The following is a 25,426-nucleotide window of genomic DNA, read 5'->3' as shown; positions in this document are numbered from 1 at the left end:
TTATGATTCTTATAAAGGGGCAAAACAAGACCCCAAAAGAGTCCCCGTGCTGAAGGGGTTAATGCCCCCTGCGCCCAGTAATGGGGTCTCCACATACCTCCACCTGCAGAGCCGCCACCAGATATATGGCTGCTCTGTGCGCACAGGAGCTGTGATGAGGTCACAGGAGGGGAGGAGTCAGGGGTCACATGATCAGGGGCCTCAGTGGATGCAGGACTCTGCTGTGCTGGTTGTCATGGTGCTGGATGAGCTGAAGTTTATGTGTGGGGTCAGGAGGGGTTTACAGTGTGGATGTAGCAGAGCCGCGTGTGTACGAGGCGTACGGAGCAGAACCGTGTGTGTACGAGGTGTACGGAGCGGAGCCGTGTATGTACGAGGTGTACGGAGCAGAGCCGCGTGTGTACGAGGTGTACGGAGCGGAGCCTCGCGTGTACGAGGTGTACGGAGCGGAGCCGTGTGTGTTTATGGAGCCCTGTAAGTACGGAGCCATGTGTGTACGGAGAGGAGAGGTGTATGTACGGAGCGGAGCCATATGTATACGAGGTGTAAGGAGCCGTGTGTGTACTGAGCGGTGTATATATGGAGCCATGTGTGTATGCTGTATACAGCTGTATACCCCCCAGGTTCGGTCGTAGACACCGCGGCTCTTTATCTGACACTGGACACTCGTTAAAACTGCGCTCGGACGTCTCTCGTTTCTCGCACAGATATTGATAACATAAGATGGAGTCAGACGAACCCTCCTACAAAACCTGATAACAAAGTCATTACTACAGGACTGGATGAGAAAGGGATTTATTCTACAAGAAACGCTGGGGCCACAAATGAGAGAATCCGGGCCCCGTGGCTGGATACTCCGGGCCCCCAGCGTGTTAGGACCAGACGGGGTCTTTGTCCCTGGAGCTTCTCTGCTCGGTATAATGAGACTCTGATCTTGTTCTTATAAAGAGGGTTGGAGTAAAATAGAAGCTGCCTGAATATGAGGACCTTGTCTGATCTCTATGTCCTTGTCTACAGAGCTATGGAGATAGCGCTATTCTCTGTATAATAGATGTGATGTCGCTGGAGCCCTAATATTCCTGTACAGGGGTCTCTGTAGAGATAATCTTACCCCAGCATTATGGATTGGGAGAAAGGAAAAAAGGGATTGGGGACATTTTATTGTAACTTCCGTTAAAAAAAACCTGTAATCTACTATATAATCGGCTAATGTTTTGGCTAATTTGAATACTATTCCACCTGCTGATTTTGATGCTTATTTTGATGCTGATTATGAGGTTTTGTCTGACTTACCTGCCGGTAATGAGAATGCAGCCTTCACTGGTGGCATCTCGTCTTCTTTTCTACCTCCCATTAGTCCTGGTAATATTATTGACACCTTTCAGGATCGTGTTATCCGGGAGGTTGAATCATTGATTTATGTACCCCCGCTTTCTAATTTGTCACAAAATGAGAGATCGGCTTTGAATGAAATTAAATCTTGGAAGGATGTTGTTGTACTTAAAGCATATAAAGGTGGTAAAATAGTATTACTTAATAGAGATTTTTATGTGGCAGAGTCATTGTCGCAACTGGCAGATTCCAATACTTATACACCTTTACCTAGTGACCCCACATTTAAAAATAAAAATTTATTGAGATCTTTATTAAGAAAATACGTAGAGAAAGGCGTTCTATCTAAATCTAATGCTGAAAAGCTTCTGCCAGAATTACCATTGAGACCTTATTGGTATACTATACCAAAAATCCATAAGTGTACCAAAATGCCCCCAGGCCGCCCTATTGTCTCGGGGGTGGGCTCCCTTTTGGAGCCTTTCTCGAGATATATAGATTGGCTTTTAAAACCGTTTCTACAAAAAATACCTTCATTCATAAAAGACACTGATAGTTTTCTGGTTGCTCTAAAGGAGGTTAACTGGCAACCTGATTTTTCTCTATGTTCTATAGATGTTACCAGTTTATACACTTGCATCCCCAAAGCACTAGGGTTGGAGGCAGTAAAAAAATTCCTGATGCAGTCTAATAAAAGTGAGGAATTTTCCTCCTTTATTTTAGAAAGCCTTGATTTTGTGCTCTCAAATAACTGTATTCAGTTCCAGAACCAATGGTACCGCCAGAATATCGGGACTGCGATGGGCACACCCGCAGCATGTGTCTATGCTAATATTTTTTTAATCTTTTTGTGAAACGCAATTTATCATTTCCTGCAAAAATCCGTTTGTTAAGTGTATTAGACCTTTTTTAAGATATATTGATGATATTTTCATTGCTTGGTCGGGTACCGCAGAAGATTTTACGGCTTTTGTTCAGTTTTTGAACACCACAAATACAGCTAATATGAATTTTACTGCGAATTTTGGAGGACTTTTTCTTGATTTTCTGGACGTTTCCATTTCAATTGAAAATAATACTATTCACACAAAATTATTTAAAAAACCTTCATCTGGTAACACTTTGTTACATTATAATAGTGCTCATCCAGTGCATACTAAATCTGGGGTCCCATACAGCCAATTTCTCCGTCTGCGTAAATTGAATACTTCTGACCAAACCTTTCTTGATCAGGCTTCAGAGTTGAAAAACAACTTTCTTGCTCGTGGTTATCCTAGACATGAACTAAATACCGCACTTGAGAAAGCACAAAAATTTACACGAGATAGTCTTTTATCAAAACGCTATAAGGCTGTGTGCCCACGTAGCGTTTTTCAAGCGTATATGCTGCGGAATTTCCGCAGCGTAAACGCTTGAAAAACGCATGTACAGTACAGACCAAAAGTTTGGACACACCTCATATAAAAATTTTTCTGTATTTTCACGACTATGAAAATTGTACATTCACACTGAAGGCATCAAACCTATGAATTAACACATGTGGAATTATATACTTAACAAAAAAGTGTGAAACAACTGAAAATATGTCTTATATTCTAGGTTCTTCAAAGTAGCCACCTTTTGCTTTGATGACTGCTTTGCACACTCTTGGCATTCTCTTGATGAGCTTCAAGAGGTAGTCACCGGAAATGGTATTCACTTCACAGGTGTGCCCTGTCAGGTTTAATAAGTGGGATTTCTTGAGTTATAAATGGGGTTGGGACCATCAGTTGTGTTGTGCAGAAGTCAGGTGGACACACAGCTGATAGTCCTACTGAATAGACTTAAAGAATTTTATTATGGAAAGAAAAAGCAGCTAAGTAAAGAAAAACGAGTGGCCATCATTAATTTAAGAAATGAAGGTCAGTCAGTGCGAAAAATTGGGAAAACTTTGAAAGTGTCCCCAAGTGCAGTTGCAAATACCATCAAGCGCTACAAAGAAACTGGCTCACATGAGGACCGCCCCAGGAAAGGAAGACCAAGAGTCATCTCTGCTTCTGAGGATAAGTTTATCCGAGTCACCAGCCTCAGAAATCGCAAGTTAACAGCAGCTCAGATTAGAGACCAGGTCAATGCCACACAGAGTTCTAGCAGCAGACACATCTCTACAACAACTGTTAAGAGGAGACTTTGTGCAGCAGGCCTTCATGGTAAAATAGCTGCTAGGAAACCACTGCTAAGGACAGGCAACAAGCAGAAGAGACTTGTTTGGGCTAAAGAACACAAGGAATGGACATTAGACCAGTGGAAATCTGTGCTTTGGTCTTATGAGTCCAAATTTGAGATCTTTGGTTCCAACCACCGTGTCTTTGTGCGACGCAGAAAAGGTGAACGGATGGACTCTACATGCCTGGTTCCCACCGTGAAGCATGGAGGAGGAGGGGTGATGATGTGGGGGTGCTTTGCTGGTGACACTGTTGGGGATTTATTCAAAATTGAAGGCATACTGAACCAGCATGGCTACCACAGCATCTTGCAGCGGCATGCTATTCCATCCGGTTTGCATTTATTTGGACCATCATTTATTTTTCAACAGGACAATGACCCCAAACACACCTCCAGGCTGTGTAAGGGCTATTTGACCAAGGAGGAGAGTGATGGGGTGCTACGCCAGATGACCTAGCCTCCACAGTCACCAGACCTGAACCCAATCGAGATGGTTTGGGGTGAGCTGGACCGCAGAGTGAAGGCAAAGGGGCCAACAAGTGCTAAGCATCTCTGGGAACTCCTTCAAGATTGTTGGAAAACCATTTCCGGTGACTACGTCTTGAAGCTCATCAAGAGAATGCCAAGAGTGTGCAAAGCAGTCATCAAAGCAAAAGGTGGCTACTTTGAAGAACCTAGAATATAAGACATATTTTCAGTTGTTTCACACTTTTTTGTTAAGTAGATAATTCCACATGTGTTAATTCATAGTTTTGATGCCTTCAGTGTGAATGTACAATTTTCATAGTCATGAAAATACAGAAAAATCTTTAAATGAGGTGTGTCCAAACTTTTGGTCTGTACTGTATATCCGCACCCCATGGTCCCCAATGTGATTCCGCAAGTTCTATGCACATGCTGCGGATTTTTCCGCAGCGTTTATGCTGCGTTCAAAAATCCGCAGCATGTCATTTAATTTTGCGTTTCCGCAAGCAGAATTGCCTTTGTCCAATGCATAAAAAACGCAAGGCAATTCCGCATGTGGAAAACGCGTGATAAACGCGCGAAAAATGCGCGATAAACGCGTGCGGAATTCCGCATGCGTTTTTCCGGGAGAGGACTTGCAGAAATGAAGCAGAAATTTTCTGCTTCATAAATGCAACGTGGGCACATAGCCTAAGTCATCCTCCCATCATGCACAAAAGGCTACTAAAAGGTTTGTAACACAGACCTGTAGAAGCGTCTTCACGTGAATCAGCTGTTGTCTGCTTTTTTCTTCCCCGCTCGCCGGACTTTTTATCCTCATGGAATAAAGATACTGCTTTTAAGGACTGGTGAGTGCAGCTCATTTTTCTTTCTTATGGTTATTTTGGAATTATTGACAAGTTTATTATGACATCAAAAAGGTGAGTGCAACCAGCACTTATTTAATATATATTTGAGTCTTGATACTGCACTTACAATCTGCGCTCTCTCCCCTCTACTTATTTTATAGTATGTTTTTGGAGTGTGGGAGGAAACTGGAGAACCTGGAGGAAACCCACACAAACACGGGGAGAACATACAAACTCTTTGCAGATGTTATCCTTGGTGGGATTTGAACCCAGGACCCCAGCGCTGCAAGGCTGCAGTGCTAACCACTGAGCCACCGTGCTACTCTACCTTTCCACCCCTCTTTGTTACTTCAGGAGCCGGGCTAACTATGGGGCAGCCGCCACTGGCCGTTGAGCACTGGTCAGCTGCCCATATATTGATAGATTGGATGATTCTAAATGCAGCGACACCAAATATCTGTATATTTTATTTTTTTGTTATTGTTTTATTTTGAATGTGGTGAAAGGGGGCAATTTAAACTTTTATATTTTTTTAATATTTTTAAAAACATTTTTTTTTACTTCCTTCAATAGTCTCTATGGGAGAGTAGAAGCTGCGATCATCAGATCACCTGTGTGTAGCAGAAATGCTCACTGGCTATAAGCGCCGACCGCTAGGCGGCGTTCATAGCATCCTGGCAATGACAACCGCAGGGGTCTCCTGCAGACCCCAGGTTGTCATGCCAACCCATTGGCGATTCACGGTCATGTGACCTGGTTTTGGCTCCCATTCCTGAGAAAAAATACTGACCAAAAACTGATAGTGGGGCCATAGCCTTAATTTGAGGGTATTCACATCCTAATTGAAGGGTTTAGGAATTACAGCTCTTTAATATGGAGCAGTATCTTTTTCATGGGACCAAAGTAATTGGACAATTATCTCAAAAGCTCTTTCATTGACTGCATGGGCTCTTCCCTCATTAATCCATCATCAATTAAGCAGGTAAAAGGTCTGGAGCTGATTCCAGGTGTGGCATTTGTATTTGGAAACTGTTGCTGTGAACCCATAATGCGGAAAACAGCTCTCATGGAAGTGAAACAGACCATCATTCTATTATATTAATATTAAAGTGTAAGAAATGCACAGTGGCATAAAGTAGCCTCACCAGTCAAAAGGGAAAAACACACCCAACGCATGTTTTGCACCTGGCTTCGTCATGGGGAGATGGTGGACTGAACAACCAGGCTATTTACATGTAGGACCCAATCAAAAAAGTTGTAGTGCATGTGGATTCCTGCACATACAAAATGAATGGAACATCATCCAAGAAGCAGTAGTGACTTCAGACACTATCTTCAGATGGCCCGCCCTCTGAAAACAAGGTGCCTGTGCGCATGATTGATGGTGCTGTTTTCATGTGATGCGACCAACACGTGAGAGGAAGCAGTCATCTCACCGGTGACGCGCCAATACCGAAAGTGCTGACGTAATCGGCACATAAAAAAATCACATGATAATGAATAATGTGGTGGCAGAATGGGAAGTGATGTACGATCACATCATTATAGTCACGGTCATGTGGCTGGGCAGAGAAGATCACATGGACAGCAGTCACATAATCAGTTCTTCACAATACAGATGGACAATGACCCAAAACATAGTGCGAAAGGAACCCAGGAGTTTTTTACTGTAAAGAAGTGAAATATTCTTCAATGGCGGCGTCAGTCACCAGATCTCATCCCCATCGAACTACATTTCACAGACTGAAGACAAAACATAAGGGAGAAAGACCCACAAACAAGCAACAACTGAAGTCACTGCAGTAAAGGCGGCAAAGCCTCACAAAGGAGGAGACCCAGCGTTTGGTGACGTCCATGGCTTCCAGACTTCAGGCCGTCATTGCTGCAAAGGATTCTCTGCAAAGTATTAATGAGCATTTTATTTATGGGAAAGTTAATTTGTCCAATTACTTTTCAGCCCCTGGAATGAGGAGACTTCATAGAAAAATGGTTGTAATTTCTAAACGTTTCATAGGAGATTTTTGTTTAATCCTTTTAATTAAACCTGAAAGTCTCCACTTCAATTACATCTCAGTTGTTTCATTTTAAATCCAGATTAGTGGCCTGCAGAGCTGAAATCACGAAGATTCACTGTCCAAATATTTCTGGACCGAACTGTATTCATATATTTACACTATATGGACAAATATTGCATCTCTTACCCCCAAAACAAAACCCAAAATATTCTCCTGCCCCTTTTCCTAACTCCCAATCCCCAAATAGACAAGGACATTCGGAGTTTCCAATCCTCCCTCTTTGGCCACCGCCCCACTATCAGTATTTGGTCAGTATTCGGTCAGTATTTTTTCTCAGGAGTGGGAGACAAAACCATGTGAGGAACAATCACAGAAAAGGTATAATAGAAACAAGTGCACCAATTCTGCATTTATCCCCCACTCCTGGTTTTGGCTCCCACTCCTGAGAAAAAATACTGACCGAATACTGATAGTGGGGCCGCGGCCTTTTGTAGATAAAGCATCTTCAGCCTCGGCTCTTTACCTCCTACAGACAAAATGGTGGGAAAACAAAACACTTTTTATTAATCCGTTATATTTTATTACAGTTTTTATTACAGGGAAATTACAATAAAATGCCCCCAATCCCTTTTCCCTTCCCCCGATCCATAATGCTGGGGTAAGATTATCTCTACAGAGACCCCTGTACAGGAATATTAGGGCTCCAGCGACATCACATCTATTATACAGAGCATAGCGCTATCTCCATAGCTCTGTACACAAGGACATAGAGATCAGACAAGGTCCTCATATTCAGGCAGCTTCTATTTTACTCCAACCCTCTTTATAAGAACAAGATCAGAGTCTCATTATACCGAGCAGAGAAGCTCCAGGGACAAAGACCCCGTCTGCTCCTAACACGCTGGGGGCCCGGAGTATCCAGCCACGGGGCCCGGATTCTCTCATTTGTGGCCCCAGCGTTTCTTGTAGAATAAATCCCTTTCTCATCCAGTCCTGTAGTAATGACTTTGTTATCAGGTTTTGTAGGAGGGTTCGTCTGACTCCATCTTATGTTATCAATATCTGTGCGAGAAACAGGAAACGTCCGAGCGCAGTTTTACCGAGTGTCCAGTGTCAGTTCTTCTACAGTCTGATAAAGAGCCGCGGTGTCTGCGACCGAACCTGGGGGGAATACAGCTGTATACAGCATACACACGGCTCCGTACACACATGACTTGGTACACACGCGGCTCCGCTCCATACACCAAATACACGCGCAGCTCCGCTCCGTACGCCTCGTACATGCGCGGCTCCGCTCCGTACACGCGCGGATCCGCTCCGTACGCCTCGTACACGCGCGGCTCCGCTCCGTACACCTCGTACACGCGCGGCTCCGCTCCGTACACCTCGTACACGCACGGCTCCGCACACCTCGTACACAGGCGGCTCCGCTCCGTACACCTCGTACACACACAGCTCCGCTCCGTACACCTTGTAGACACGCGGCTCTGTTCCGCACACCTCGTACACGCGCGGCTCCGCTCTGTACACCTCGTACACACACAGCTCCGCTCCGTACACCTTGTAGACACGCAGCTCCGCTCCGTACACCTCGTACACGCGCGGCTCCGCTCCGTACACCTCATACACACGCGGCTCCGTACACCTCGTACACACACGGCTCCGCTCCGTACACCTCGTACACACGCGGCTCTGCTCCGTACACCTCGTACACACGGCTCCGCTCCGTACACCTCGTACACGCGCGGCTCCGCTCCGTACACCTCGTACACGCGCGGCTCCGCTCCGTACACCTCGTACACACGCGGCTCTGCTCCGTACACCTCGTACACACGTCTCCGCTCCGTACACCTCGTACACGCGCGGCTCCGCTCCGTACACCTCGTACACGCGCGGCTCCGCTCCGTACACCTCGTACACGCGCGGCTCTGCTCCGTACACCTCGTACACACGGCTCCGCTCCGTACACCTCGTACACGCGCGGCTCCGCTCCGTACACCTCGTACACGCGCGGTTCCGCTCCGTACACCTCGTACACGCGCGGCTCCGCTCCGTACACCTCGTACACGCGCGGCTCCGCTCCGTACACCTCGTACACACGCGGCTCCGCTCCGTACACCTCGTACACACGCGGCTCTGCTCCGTACACCTCGTACACACGGCTCCGCTCCGTACACCTCGTACACGCGTGGCTCCGCTCCGTACACGCGCGGCTCCGCTCCGTACACCTCGTACACGCGCGGCTCCGCTCCGTACACCTCGTACACGCGCGGCTCCGCTCCGTACTCCTCGTACACGCGCGGCTCCGCTCCGTACACCTCGTATACGCGCGGCTCCGCTCCGTACACCTCGTACACGCGCGGCTCCGCTCCGTACACTTCGTACACGCGCGGCTCCTCTCCGTACACCTCGTACACACACGGCTCTGCTCCGTACACCTCGTACACCCGAGGCTCCGCTCCGTACACCTCGTACACACACGGCTACGCTCCGTACACCTCGTACACACGGCTACGCTCCGTACACCTCGTACACACGCGGCTCTGCTCCGTACACCTCGTACACGCGCGGCTCTGCTCCGTACACCTCGTACACGCGCGGCTCTGCTCCGTACACCTCGTACACGCGCGGCTCCGCTCCGTACACACACGGCTCTGCTCCGTACACCTCGTACACACGCGGCTCTGCTCCGTACACCTCGTACACACGCGGCTCTGCTCCGTACACCTCGTACACACGCGGCTCTGCTCCGTACACCTCGTACACACGCGGCTCCGCTCCGTACACCTCGTACACACGCGGCTCCGCTCCGTACACCTCGTACACACGCGGCTCCGCTCCGTACACCTCGTACACACGCGGCTCCGCTCCGTACACCTCGTACACACGCGGCTCCGCTCCGTACACCTCGTACACACGCGGCTCCGCTCCGTACACCTCGTAAACACGCGGCTCCGCTCCGTACACCTCGTACACACGCGGCTCCGCTCCGTACACCTCGTACACACGCGGCTCCGCTCCGTACACCTCGTACACACGCGGCTCCGCTCCGTACACCTCGTACACACGCGGCTCCGCTCCGTACACCTCGTACACACGCGGCTCCGCTCCGTACACCTCGTGCACACGCGGCTCCGCTCCGTACACCTCGTGCACACGCGGCTCCGCTCCGTACACCTCGTGCACACGCGGCTCCGCTCCGTACACCTCGTACACACGCGGCTCCGCTCCGTACACCTCGTACACACGCGGCTCTGCTCCGTACACCTCGTACACGCGCGGCTCTGCTCCGTACACCTCGTACACACGCGGCTCTGCTACATCCACACTGTAAACCCCTCCTGACCCCACACATAAACTTCAGCTCATCCAGCACCATGACAACCAGCACAGCAGAGTCCTGCATCCACTGAGGCCCCTGATCATGTGACCCCTGACTCCTCCCCTCCTGTGACCTCATCACAGCTCCTGTGCGCACAGAGCAGCCATATATGTGGTGGCGGCTCTGCAGGTGGAGGTATGTGGAGACCCCCATTACTGGGCGCGGGGGCATTAACCCCTTCAGCACCGAGACTCTTTTGGGGTCTTGTGTTGCCCCTTTATAAGAATCATAAGGTTTCTGTTCTGTTTCCTGTAATAGATACATACGACCCAACTATGGAGACAGGAAGGGAGGAAACGTATTGTTCTCATAGTACAGGACTTATACAGTATGTATGATGCCCCCCACAGTGTAATGCCTCCATTATGCCCCTTATGCAGGATGTATGATGCCCCCACACAGTGTAATGCCCCCATTATGCCCCTTATGCAGTATGTATGATGCCCCACAGTGTAATGCCCCCATTATGCCCCTTATTCAGGATGTATGATGCCCCCCACAGTGTAATGCCTCCATTATTCCCCTTATGCAGGATGTATGATGCCCCTACACAGTGTAATGCCCCCATTATGCCCCTTATGCAGGATGTATGATGCCCCCACACAGTGTAATGCCCCCATTATGCCCCTTATGCAGTGTGTATGATGCCCCCCACAGTGTAATGCCCCCATTATGCCCCTTATGCAAGATGTATGATGCCCCCCACACAGTGTAATGCCCCCATTATGCCCCTTATGCAAGATGTATGATGCCCCCCACACAGTGTAATGCCCCCTTATGCCCCTTATGTAGTATGTATGATGCCCCCACACAGTGTAATGCCCCCATTATGCCTCTTATGCAGTATGTATTATGCCCCCACACAGTGTAATGCCCCCATTATGCTCCTTATGCAGTATAATGTTCCCCCAGTATCGCCTGAAGTCCTGCAGATGGAATAATCCCTCTGGAGTTGGTTTTACCTTTGCCTGCTCCCCTACATGTATACCCTCGAGCATGTATACATGCATGTAGGGGATCAGGCCTTACTAGATATGGAGGCTTTGTACAGTAATATACCGCATGAGGATGGTATCAGAGGAGTAAGATATATCTTGAAATCGAGGTCAATAGAGTGTAGCAGACATAATGACTTCATGGAGGATCTTCTAAAATTCACTCTTACTCATAATTTCTTTCTTTTTGACAGGAAGTACTTCCTCCAGCTCAGGGGTACTGCGATGGGGAGCCTCTGTGCCCCCTCGTATGCTAACTTATTCCTGGGCTGGTGGGAGGAAATCACAATATTCTGGGATGATCCTATGTGATGGCATCCATATATTGGGGTATGGTATAGATATATTGGCACTATTTTTATCATCTAGTCAGAGACGAGTGAAGAATTTCTTGAATTTGTTAGAGAACTCAATATCCATAGAGTCGATCTTAGATTTACATCAGAGTTTAATTATTACCAGTTCTCTTTCCTGGATGTACTAATCAAGAAAGAACGGGATGGGACCCTAAGGACACTCCACTACCATAAACCTACAAGCACTAATAAACTATTGAAGTGGGAGAGTCACCACCCCATCATCCTTTAAAAAAAAAAAAAAAGCAATATCCACGGGCCAATTTTTACAGTTGAGATGAAACTGCTCTAATGTCACAGATATTAATATACAGGCAATAGACATGAACACCAAATTCATGGAAAAAGGTACCCACAGTACATTTTGGATTCCACACGATCGTTTGCAGAAACAAAGGAGAGACAGACACTCCTCCATACCTAACCAAGACACCAAGAAAAATATGGGATAACACCAGTAATAGGAACTTGTGACAATCAAAGTGACCTTAGCTTTAATATCCTCAGAAAGCCCTGACCGACCTGGACCTGAGGGTGCTGTGGGATCTACTCCCACAATAACTTTCAGAAAGGGTTGGTCTATTATGGACCGTTTAGTGCATAGTTTCTATAAAAACCTGCACCCAAGTGGACTTGGCTAGATAGAAGAATCTGTGGTTTCTTTAGATGTGGAGAAAGTTGTACATGTAATTGGATGAGACCATGTAAATCTTTCTCGAGTTCCTCTATAGGTGAAACCTTTTTCCAGAGGGATTATTCCAACTGTAAAACTTCAGGACTTGTATATATGGCCACATGCACCTGCCCCCTAGATTATGTATGCACGACTAAGAGGGAGTCTATATGGCGGGTGGAGGAGCATTTGGGCGAAATACGCCATGGTCAGGTCACCCCATTAGTGAGACACGTGAACAGTGTACACTGAGGTGAAACCGGAGACCTCTCCTTTTGTATCATTCAGGTGGTTAAACCCAATGTGAGAGGAGGTGATCACAATAGATGTATCCTCAAAAAAGAAATTGAGTGGATTTCCAAACTGGATTCAGGCACCCCTAAGGGACTGAATGAGCAAATTTCCTATGCCTGTTTTGTATGAATACAGCCCCATTCTGGATTACATTTTTGGGTTTTATACTCTACCCATTGCTACTCAGTTCCCTGTGAATGAGGTTCACATATTGTTTTACTTCATCAAGATATCTGAGCTTCTATATCAGAATTATTTCTTATCAGTTATATCCCACATACTATTTGTAACATACCTGGCGGCGTACTTGCATAGTGCACCATCTCCCACTATGCAAGATCGCAAACTTAATCTTCAGTTCAGTCTGCCAGCCTGGTTTCTGTTCTTGCTGTCTGCTTGTCCCTGTCCTGACTGCTTAGGGCGGCGGCCCGGTTACTTCCTGTTTCTTGTAGCTGCTGTCGGCACACGCCTATTGCTGTCTGTCACTGGATATTTAAACCAGCTCCACCCTGAAGCTGGTGCCTGAGAAACTCTTACCTTCAGAGGGCTCCTTGCCTCTGATGTGCCAGGTCCCGTCCCGTCCCGTTCTGCTCTTGCCTGTCCACCAACCTGGGGGCTGTATTCCCAGGCCTGTCTGAACACTCCTAGCCTGTTTGTCCGCCTCTCTGGGGGCTATATACCCAGACTCGCTCCTGTATCTTGTTGCAGTGTCAGTTCCTGTCTGAACACTCTCCTAGCCTGTTTGTCTCTGTGTCCGTATCTTCCCTTTTCCTGCAGTCTCTGAACCTGCACCTAACTCCTACTCGTTGTCTCTGTACTTCTGTTGTGAGTTTGGAGTCCACTCGCTACTTCATTGCAAGTACCTTGTGTGTATCTGGTTCTGCTTTTCCCTTCCAGTCTGTTCAGTGTGAACAGAGCCCTGTCCTCTCTGCTCTGCCTTGCTCACCGCTCAGGCGGTTCCTTCTTCCTCACCGCTCCGGCGGTTCCTTCCTGCTCTGCCTTGCTCACCGCTCCGGCGGTTCCTTCCTGCTCTGCCTTGCTCACCGCTCCGGCGGTTCCTGCCTGCTCTGCCTTGCTCACCGCTACGGCGGTTCCTGCCTGCTCTGCCTTGCTCACCGCTACGGCGGTTCCTGCCTGCTCTGCCTTGCTCACCGCCCCGGCGGTTCCTGCCTGCTCTGCCTTGCTCACCGCTCCGGCGGTTTCTCCCTGCCCTGCTTGCTCACCGCTCCCGCGGTACCTCTCTGCTCCGCCTTGCCCACCGCTCCAGCGGTTCCTCTCTGCTCTGCTTGTCTACCTCATCTGCGGTTCTGTTCCTGAATCCCAGTTTGTACTGGACCCTATCCAGCCTGTGCTCCAACCTGCTAGTACCTCCCCGTCTGCACGCCAACCGTACTTGTCAGTACCCTCCTGTCTGCATACCAGCCGTGCCTGCCAGTATCCTCCTGTCTGCACTCCAGCCGTGCCTGCCAGTGCCCACCTGTCTGCATGCCAGCCGTGCCTGCCAATTCCCACCTGTCTGTGTGCCAGCCTAACCTGCCTGTTCCTGTATTCCCCGGTGTGGGTCAACAGCCGTGTCCGGGGTCTGGCCTGGAGTAGCACCTGGTCCCTCTGCTCGGTTCCACCCTGGTGCACGGCGTCGTTAGCCCTTCGTGCCACCTTGGTCGGATCGGGTTGACGCTTAGTTACGGCCCTCCAGGCACTTTCCGGTTCATGGCACAGTGGAATCACTAAATCACGCACACGCCAGTCAGCCATGGCGTGTGCATAACACTGTTTAGTAATACACAAGGATCACCACACTTGTTAATCTCTAATTATGCAATAGGGGTCAAATATGACCATTTAGGAATATACTGTGGGCCACCGTCCCATATTTTTTGTAGCGATAAAGTAGATCTACATGCCTGTTGCATGATGGGAGGATGTGCAATACTTGTTTTTAGTCTCCCATGACACTGATCTCAGAGAGAGGACTTTTCTGTTGGTGGAATGCAATCCTATACCATGTGTGCTCCGGCGTGGAATGCAGACATCTGGGCATGCGCATTTGTGGACAATGATCCTAGAGGCGCTCCTGCGTGGAATGATAACTATGGGCATGCACAGTCACATGTATGAGTGGCGCGGCGGCAATCGGTTTATCTGGCGTTTCAGTGTAAAGCACGTCACTTCCCGACATGCACACTAGGGGATGGACATTATCAGACCTCTAGCTCATGAGAAGTAGCTTAGGTGCAGTACATTATTGTAGACAGACTCCATTCTGTATATCCTGTGACAATTCTCCTCTAGGAATGGGAATGGGCCTCCTAGTCTGGGAGGGGTTTTGGATGAAGTGGGCTATTTAAACATGGACACCTGGCTATTAGGCACACTAAGTAGCAGAAGAATGAGGGGTCGCTCACTGTTTGTGGTGGGTGCTCAGAAGAAAAAATGTATATACTGTATCAAGAAAACTTTGGCACACCAGTAATTATGCTTGAAAAAGTTTTAAATTTTTATTTACATGTGCCCCTTGTTTCACAAAACAGGGCGTCAGCCCAAAATAATAGTAAAGCAGACCAACGTTTCGACCTTTAGGACGGTCTTTCTCAGGGTCATCACTAGACATAAACAAACGAATAATTAATGCGGAAATCCATATACATTGAATTCCATTATATAATGTGTGAACAACAGGAAAGCAAAAATACATGGATATGGTAAAGTCTATATATAGTATGCACCAAAATTCGGGTCTATTATTCCATAGAATAGAAAAAAACAGAAGAAGCTAAGTTTTATAGGAAAAACTCTATATGGGTCAAATTATATGCTAGTGGATCTATACCTCATGGGAGGCCAAAGGGTCTACCAATACATTAACTGGAACTAGTTGTACACAAAATGAGGTTCATATTACCAGTTTGAGAATGCTGTCTCACTCAGAGTTAGAGAGCTGGAAGTGTCCTATGTAACACAAAAATATGGATTATATTCTCAAGATAGCATACAAGGTCAGCAGTGGCTAGTATATATATAAAAAAAACACTCACGGTCCCATTTATTCATTAGTGGTATCATACCTGTGCCTGGGGTGAGGGTGGATAAGGCTGCACGTGCTGTGGGGAAGTGTGGAATACTAATTCCTTTTATATTCAGTCCCGCAGTCTCATTGGTGGTTCTGGTGGAGGCGCGTTCTGCATGAACAGAGCGCGCTATGTACTAATGCCTTGAGGACCTACAGGTCCTTCAAGTCACGTGTATCGCGACTTCCTGTCACATGACTCGTGACTTCCGGGAGCGGGGGAACACATATGTGTTCCATAGCCTCCGCTACATCGTAGCGTTATACTGCAAGGGGGAGGAACTGAGTCACCAATGTAGTGTGCAGGTGCGTGCACAGTGATTAAAGGGGAAGGAAACCCACCATCAAGGTGCACAGAAAATAGTAGTTATCCATTAATAAACGGAGAAAGTGCGGTCCTTTATGAATGAGGGAGTGAAAATCCGTTATTAGCCAGGCACCCTGGAATGCAGTGAGATGGGACACTGGTAATATTAATGGGTGACCTAAATATGAAAGAGAGGAGAAAACAGATGAGAAATATAGTTTATGAACCTTGAATAAGACAAATTATATACAGTGTGGACAAATAGACAATATAGGAAAACAATAATAGAACCTACTTATTGTAAAGTACATGCATTTTAATACTAATGATCAAAACAGTGTTTCATATTCCCTATTGAGACCTTTGGGATATAAGGTCTGAAGGGTGTGAATCCAGAAGGATTCACGCTCCTTCAACCTTCTAATCCGATTGCCACCTCTTACGCCCTGTTTTGTGAAACAAGGGGCACATGTGAATAAAAATTTAAAACTTTTTCAAGCATAATTACTGGTGTGCCGAAGTTTTCTTGATACAGTATTAGGCACACTATGCTGAACATCATGAATTATCATCACTGTATCAAGCCTCCTGATGAACCTATTGGGGAAACGCATTGAGGCGGATTATTGAAACATTCTCTGAGTACCATACCCTTTCCTTTATACATATCGTAGGGGTTTTTCTCACTTGGGTGCGACGGGAGGAAAACATGAGGCATGTTCCTTTAAAAGTTCATGTGGGTTTATTGCTTCATAAACCCAGAAGCCAAACAGAAAAGCAAATAGCCTTTAGATCAGGCAAACAAAGTAAATGTTCTTAGCAGGTCTCTGCTCAGCCAGGCTTGTGTGGCACACAAGCTGGGGTAGCGTCCAGTGTCCTGGCTTGGTCTGAAGACAAACATACACAGGAGGTCTTCTCCCTCCAAACACACAGACCATGTGCCAAACAGCAGCCTCCATTTTATAGGCTGCTAACCACACCCAGAGGTGAGGTATGTGGGTAGCTGGACCCGCCCATTCTCTTTTAGCTACCCTTAACCCGGCTCCCAGGTGCACCAAACGATCCTCTTAGTGCTTATGTGCCCTAGAGAAACACTCCGGGTTACATCACAGAGACTATCCATCTCTGTGATAACTCCCATCGACTACGCGACCATTAGCCACCTTACATGCATCCCCCCTCTGCCTTAAGCCATGGGGCTTGGGACCTTCTTCTACCAGACAAGGGATTCTGGAGAGGGCATCGGCTTTACCATGTAGCTTCCCTGCTCTATGTTCTACATGGAAGTGGAAGTCCTGTAGGGCTATAAACCAGCGGGTGACCCTGGCATTTTTCCCTTTGTTTCCGTTATCCATCTGAGTAGGGCATAGTTGGATACTAATTTAAATTTTCGACCTAACAGATAGTACCGTAAGGTGTCCACTGCCCATTTTATGGCCAAGCACTCCTACTCTATGACTGAATAATTTTTCTTGCAGGAGGACAGCTTTCTACTCAGGTAGAGGACAGGGTGCTCCTCCCTGTGTATCTCCTGGGAAAGGACTGCTCCTAAACCGACATCTGAGGCATCTGTCTGGAGTATAAACTCCTTCTTGAAGTCCGGGGCAACCAGGATCGGTTGCCTACACAGAGCCAGTTTCATCTCTTGAAAGGCCATCTCCGCCTCTGCAGTCCACTTGTCCATGGCTGATTTTGTCCCTTTAAAGGAGGTCAGTCAGGGTTGCGGCCATCATGGCGAAGTTTGGGATGAATTCTGTAGTATCCCACGATTCCCAGGAAGGCTCTGACTTGCTTTTTCTACAGCGGTCCACTTTAGTAATTTGGGGTTTTATCTTGCCTCTACCCACTACATATCCGAGGTACTTGGCTTCTTATTTCCCCATGGCACATTTCTTCGGGTTTATTGAAAACCCTGCCTTTCTCAGAGCATCAAACACAGCCTGGACTTCTTCCAGATGACTCTCCCAGTCTGGTCTAAAGATAATAATATCGTCCAGGTATGCTGCGGCATATTTCTTATGGGATGCAAGCATGCGATCCATGGCTCTCTGGAAGGTTGCAGTGGCCCCCTGCAGTCCAAACGGCATCTAGATATACTGGAAGCATCCGTCCGGCGTAGAAAACGCAGTCTTCTCTTTGGCTCCCTGTGCCATGGGGATCTGCCAATATCCCTTCGTCAGATCCAAGGTGGTTATTTACCTTGCTGGCCCAAGCCTCTCGATCAGCTCATTGACGCATGGCATGGGATATGCGTCAAATTTGGAGCCCTCTTTCAACTTCCGATAGTCGTTGCAGAATCTCCACTCACCATCGGGCTTTGGGACCTAGACGATCGGGCTCGACAACCGTTCTTGGATTCTTCAATGATACCGAGCTTCAGCATACGAGCCACCTCTTTTGGAGATCAACTCTCGTTGCTCCTCCGGTATCCGATAGGGCTTCAAGTTCACCCGCACATGTGGCTCCGTCAGAATCTCGTGTTCTATGAACCTTGTGCAGCCCGACAATTCCGAGAATAGATCCTGGTTCTTCTGCAGCAACTCCCGACACTGCTGTTTCTCAGCCTTCATTAGCGTTTCCGCTATTGCGCCAACGTCACCTTCTGGGTTGCCCAGCAAGCATGGAGCTTCCACAGCTTCTCTGTCTTGCCACGGCTTGATGAGGTTGATGTGGTATATCTGGTATGGCTTACGTCGTCCCGGTTGATGAACCTTGTAGTTCACTTCACCCACTTTTTCCAACACCTCATATGTCCCTTGCCACTTAGCCAAGAACTTACTTTCCACCGTAGGAATTAGCACGAGGACTTGGTCTCCCGGATTGAGTTGCCTCACTCTGGCTGACCAGTTGTTGACTCTGGCATGAACTTCTTGTGTCTGGAGGAGATGTTCTTTTACGATGGGCATCACCTTTTGCAATCATCTCCTACATCAGAGCGACGTGCTCGATAACGCTCCTGTGGGGCGTGACCTCTGCTTCCCAGGTTTCCTTTGCGACATCCAGGAGACCCCGCGGATGTCGGCCATGCAGGAGTTCGAATGGCGAGAACCCTGTAGAGGCCTGTGGAACCTCTCGGATGGAGAACAGATATGGTAGGAGACAGTCCCAGTTTCTACCGTCCCTTTCTATGACCTTCCTCAGCATACTCTTCAGAGTCTTGTTAAACCGTTCGACAAGGCCATCTGTCTGAGGATGGTATACTGAAATCCTCAGTTGGGAGATTTGCAGGACTTTGCATAACTCCCTCATCACCTTACTCATAAAGGGAGTTACCTGGTCGGTGAGTATCTCCCTTTGGTAAGCCTGTTTGGGAAAACACGTGGACCAACTTGCAGGCTATACTCTTTGCAGAGGAGTTTCTCAGTGGAATCTTTTCAGGATAGCGTGTGGCATAGTCCAGGATAACCAATATATATTTATGCCCACGAGCAGATTCAACCAGGGGACCGACCAAGTCTATATCAATTCTCTCGAACGGCACTTCAATAATGGGCAAATGGCACGAGGTGACTTCGAAAGTGAGATGTAGGAGTGGTTAACTGGCACGTAGGGCAAGACCTGCAATACTTAAATATTTCATGGGGACATCCGGGACAATAGAACCTCTGCACGAGACCTCCAATATGAGACATAGATGTATAGATTCACATTTCTATCACCTGTATGTCCATATTAGAGGTCAGATAAGTCCCAGCGGGTGACAGATTCCCTTTAATCAGCCATGGGGTAGTCGGTAGAGTGGATTCCCTTTAATAAATACTCACTAAGCCCCATTCTTCGTGCAGATACTAATGAATCCAGGACCTATGAGATTTTTAACACATGATAGTTGGATAGTTAGAGGCGTACCATCCATAGTAGCAGCCCACACGGCCACTATGGTGTCCATGAAAAAACACAGAATTTGAGCTTGGTTTTAGTTGGTATCCATGCAGCACATAAATGTATGTTTACTAGGGCCATTAATCAGAAATAAAACCTATAAGAAGAAAAATAGTCATAAAGCATGCTGTAAATAAATAAATTAAAAGCAAAAGTGCATTTAAATAAAATAGGGTTCTTAGCAACACTGTTTTTGATCAAAAATAGCATGAAAGCTATCCCACCATGGCAAGGTGAACCCATTTGGGATAGGCCTGCTATGTATAACAAAAACCTTACCATGTGTCGGCCTCAAACTTCTGTGTGTGAATCAGACATGAGATCTAACGTGATAGAAGATTATAGTCCGGGGAAGACGGGAAACATTCATATAGACGACCGGTGAAGATGTAGTCAGTGATGGACTCTGGCTAAATATGTTTCTAGAGCCGTAGTAGAAGATGAATGTCGTCCTCATCATGAAGTAGTTATTTCTCATATTATGTGTATTGAATGTCTCCTGCAGTATTGCTAATGCCGATTGCAGTGTTGGTAAATGAGGCGAGAATTAGCTTTATGGCAGATGAGTCTTTGAGAAACGTGTTCAGCTACAGACTCCAAGAAAGAAACTGCTTGCTGTCTGTGGCCTAAAATATATAGGTTTTATTACTAGATGTAAAGAAGAAAACTAAATACTGTAAAATAATATATCTCCTCATATGTTTCCTTTTATTATCTCCAGTAATTGTATTATTACACAGGATTTTTATGATGTTACATAGGCTCATCATCTTCTCATTCAGGTCCCTACAATATCAGATCCTCTCAGTGAAGATCTTCTATTTAAGAGAATTTTCCTTATGGACTCATCAAAGATGGATATGGACAGAGACAAGATGGTGGAGAGGATATTACACCTCAACCTAGAGATCCTCTTCCGGCTTACTGGAGAGGTGAGAGATTCTGATGACGTCACATTACATCATTCTTATCTATGGGAATAACAGATGGACAGAACTGGAGAGGTGAGGACTCTGGAAATGTCTGTAGTGAGATTTATTAATGTGTCTCTCCATAACCAGGATTACACATTAGTGAAGAAGACCTCTAGTGTACGCTGTCAGGCCCCTGTGTCTGAGGGATGGGAAAGACCCCTGAGCCCAATCACAGGGCCTCCATCTCACCCCTTGATACATGAGGACATCAATGACCAGAAGATCCTAGAACTCGCCTACAAGATGATCGAGCTGCTGACTGGAGAGGTGACACTGCTAGGAATACTGGGACATTATACAGTAACACTATGAAAGGATCGGGGGGATGACTGTATCATTGTATGTGTCAGGTTCCTATAAGATGTCAGGATGTTGCTGTCTATTTCTCCATGGAGGAGTGGGAGTATTTAGAAGAACATAAAGATTTGTACAAAGACATCATGATGGAGGTTCCCCAAACCCTCATATCATCAGGTAATAGAGAGGACTAAATACACACAGCCTATAATTATCTGTATGTAAAGAATGAATTCAGTCCCTATACGTGTTTCCTCCAGATATATCCAGTAAGAGGACAACACGAGACAGATGTTCCCATCCTCTTCTTCCACATGACTGTAAAGAAGAAGATCCCAATGTTCCTCAGGATCATCAGGTAGATGGAGAGAAGGTGTCATGAGATCTCCCCTATGATGTGTAGACGGCTGTGAAGGTCTTGTGTTCGGTGGTGATTTATCCACCAGTATTATATGTTTTATACTTGTGTAATGAGAACGGTGGAGATGGCAGGATTAGAGCTGATCATAGATATAACTTCTCATCTATTTGTGACTTTTATAATATTTGTTTCAGGGTGAAGATCTGACCCATATTGATACTACAGAGACATATGTGAGGGATGATGAGCGGTGTAAAGAGGAGATTCCTACATATGACTACCCAGGTGAGTAGTGACCACTAAATGCAGAGAAGTCACAGATTCTTCTCAGTCAGCGGCTGTGGCTGCTTTATCAGTGGTGTAGTCCGGCTGTATCACAATCGTGTGATCACCATTTTGCCACTAGACCAAAACATTCTCCACCCAAAACTGTTCAAATGATTTTGGGCCTTGAAAGCCCTTTTCCATAGAACTTACAACCTGGAGGATCCACCTACCCCCTGGGATTAGGAGACGCTGACCGTTACCTGCCCCGATTTGTAAACCACAAAGCCAAATGACAGCGTACATAGAAAGTGCTGACAAGTTAGAAAATCGCTTGAAGAAAAATATTATGATGGGCCTGTAAGAGAAAGCGGAGGGTAATGATGCTGTTGGCTTCCTAGAACCCTGATATCTTATTGGATGAATCTACCTTCTCTCCCTTCTGTGCTATTTAATGTTCTCATATGGTCCCTACAAGACCAGGTCCAGTCTTTCTTGGCAAACTTTACTTTTATGATCTATAACATTAAATGTGGAGTGAGGGCCAAGTGTGAATTTCTGTACAATAACAACAGAGTTTCCCTTTATCCTGAGTTTTCAATTTCTTTTAAAACCGACTAACTTCAAACAGGACTGTGATAAACTATACAGAAAACATTACACCTGTGCCATGATATATCTCTAAGCTAAATTTAAGACACCTCAGCTCTGCAGTATTATAAAAAGTTCTCTTTGAACGTCTAATATTTCTTCTTGAAACTCATCCGACAGAAAATATTGTTCCTTACTATAGTTTAGATTCCCAAGAGCCACCGAGCCCCATACTCCAATAACCCCAGAGAGATTTCACCATTAGTTACTCACTACTTACTGATGGAGACTGATGAGTTTGATCATTTCAGTAGATGTGTTTTTGTCTATACTCACAGTTTTGACTACAGTAGTTGGTTCCCAAAATACTCTGATTTAACCCCTTCCTGCAGTCAGTTTTTTGTTCCTATCAGGGCCCATTTTTCAAATCTGACGTGTGCCACTTTGCTGATAACTTTGGAATTCTTCACAAAGGATAATAGTAACAAATGGACCTTACAAATTATATTCCAACTTCTCTTGAATCCAACAATACCCTATATACAGTTGCACACTACTGTCTGGGCACATGGCAGGTTGAGAAGGGGAGGAGCGACACTTAGCTAATAGATTGCAGACACAATGTATTGGGGACACTGTTCGTGGTCACCTGGCAGCTCAAAAGATGGCTACCACGAATAGGCTTGGCGCTATCTACTCCATTTTCCAGATCTCAGGGTTTGCCTTGCTCATCACACTTTAACCCCTCTACATGGATTTGGACATAGACAGAGACCCCCTGAGCTTGGGCCGCAGTGTTACCTAATGGTCTGTGGTGTGAGATGGCAAGAAGAATAGTCAAGTAGTCAGATCAGAACATGGAGGTCAGAGAAAATACAAAATCACACAAGAGTAGTCAGTAAACTTACCAGGGTCATAACAGGAAACAAATACACAAGTCGGGAGCTGAGCACAGAGGACTGAACCAGAGGAGAACAAGGCTGTATCTGGCAGCTTCCGGCAATATGCTTCCAGCTTTAGTAGGGTGCGGTGCTTTCCAGTTGGCTGAAGCAGGAAGCAGATTACTCCGGCTGGACAGCACACACACCCATACTGCCTGACTGGATGGTACTACTGGTCCCAGCAACCCTAATCTTAGTGGCTAGTGGCTGGACAGAGCCTGTGCGCCCAGAGCTTCTGGTTCTGACGTCTCTTCCATCACCAGCGCCGCCTGCAGAATGATTAAGGCAGCTCCTGGTGACAGAAGCAGACATTGAAGGAGCAGATCCCAGGGGAGATGGGACCCACCATTTGCACAAGCCCTAATGTGACCAAATTGCAGAAAACCAGAGCAGTAGAAATCACCATAAAGTGACTCCATTTTGGAAATTATAACCCTCAGTGAAATAATCTATAGGAGTAGTGACTATTTTGACTCCACAGGCACTTTCTGGAAATGTTGGAGATTGAAAATTACAAATATATAATTTCATTACCCAACACATTGTGCCCAGATTGTTCTCCAGGAGACACACACCATCAATTAAGTGGGTTCTTCTCACTATAGTAATGTCAAATACATGGATGCTAAATGTCGTTTGGGCACACTGCAAGGCTCAGAAGCGAGGGGGAGATCTGACTTTGGGAGAGTGGATTTTGCTGGATTGGTTTATGGAAGCCATGTTGATTTTCAAGAGTCTTTGAGCCACTAATAATGTGGAAACCTGGTTTTCCATTGAGAGATGATAGACCTGAGAGGGGACTTCTATTAGTCTGTGAAATGTTATTTGTAATGCACACGCCCGGGCTGAGCGGCTTGTGCGTGTATATGTAGTGATTCCACTGGACCGTGCCGGAGAGTGAATGCCTGGAGGGGCGTTACTAAATATTCACCCGATCCGACCAGGGTCGCACGACGGCATACGACGCCAGTGCACCAAGGGGGAACCGAGCAGAGGGACCAGGTGCTACTCCAGGACAGACCCCAGACACTGCTGTTGACCCACACCGGGGAACACAGGAACAGACAGGCTAGGCTGGCACACAGACTGGTGGGTATAGGCAGGCACGACTGGTATGCCGGCAGGCGGGTATGCAGGCAGGGGGGTACAGGCAAGCACGGCTAGAGTGCAGACAGGGAGGCACTAGAAGGTAGGAACACAGGCGGGATAGGACCCAGTACACACTGGGACTCAGGAACAGAACCACAGACGTGGCGGACAAACACAGCAGAGTGAGGCCGCCCAGAGTGGTGAGCGAGAGCAGGGCAAGACGAGACCGCCTAGAGTGGTGAGCGAGAGAAGAGCAGGACGAGACCGCCTAGAGTGGTGAGCGAGAGAAGAGCAGGACGAGGCCGCCTGGAGCGGTGAGCGAGAGTAGAGCAGGACGAGGCCGCCTGGAGCGGTGAGCGAGAGTAGAGCAGGACGAGGCCGCCTGGAGCGGTGAGCGAGAGTAGAGCAGGACGAGGCCGCCTGGAGCGGTGAGCGAGAGTAGAGCAGGACGAGGCCGCCTGGAGCGGTGAGCGAGAGTAGAGCAGGACAAGGCCGCCTGGAGCGGTGAGCGAGAGTAGAGCAGGACGAGGCCGCCTGGAGCGGTGAGCGAGAGTAGAGCAGGACGAGGCCGCCTGGAGCGGTGAGCGAGAGTAGAGCAGGACGAGGCCGCCTGGAGCGGTGAGCGAGAGTAGAGCAGGACGAGGCCGCCTGGAGCGGTGAGCGAGAGTAGAGCAGGACGAGGCCGCCTGGAGCGGTGAGCGAGAGTAGAGCAGGACGAGGCGAGCAAAGGGTCGTTGAGCAAGAGTAGAGCAGGACGAGGCCGCCTGGAGCGGTGAGCAAGAGTAGAGCAGGACGAGACCGCCTGGAGCGGTGAGCAAAGGGTCAGAGCAGAGCGAGACTGCCGGAGCAGCGAGCAAAGGGTCAGAGCAGAGCTAGACTGCCGGAGCAGCGAGCAAAGGGTCAGAGCAGAGCTAGACTGCCGGAGCGGCGAGCAAAGGGTCAGAGCAGAGCGAGACTGCCGGAGCGGCGAACAAAGGGTCAGAGCAGAGCGAGACTGCCAGAGCGGCGAGCAAAGGGTCAGAGCAGAGCGAGACTGCCGGAGCAGCGAGCAAAGGGTCAGAGCAGAGCGAGACTGCCGGAGCAGCGAG

At 47.5% G+C, this 25,426-nt stretch overlaps 1 protein-coding gene and 1 pseudogene across 1 annotated transcript in view; one reads left to right on the top strand and one right to left on the bottom strand.

The window, feature by feature from the left end:
* The window catches only part of LOC141204970 (uncharacterized), a 31,795-nt gene extending 31,616 nt beyond the window's left edge, over nt 1-179 (bottom strand). Inside the window, exon 1 of the mRNA XM_073664010.1 lies at nt 98-179. The gene's annotated coding sequence lies outside the window, so the exon portion shown is untranslated. The remainder of the gene's footprint in view (nt 1-97) is intronic.
* Nucleotides 180-10,321: 10,142 nt separating this feature from the next.
* LOC141204951 (uncharacterized) overlaps nt 10,322-25,426 on the top strand; it is a 35,249-nt pseudogene continuing 20,144 nt past the window's right edge.

This window comes from Phyllobates terribilis, unplaced genomic scaffold (assembly GCF_046119375.1).
Source record: "Phyllobates terribilis strain yellow unplaced genomic scaffold, ASM4611937v1 Scaffold_136__1_contigs__length_4911898, whole genome shotgun sequence".
Classification (NCBI taxonomy): domain Eukaryota; kingdom Metazoa; phylum Chordata; class Amphibia; order Anura; family Dendrobatidae; genus Phyllobates; species Phyllobates terribilis.
The sequence above is the reverse complement of the archived record's forward strand: the minus strand, read 5'-3'. Positions and strand labels throughout refer to the sequence as shown.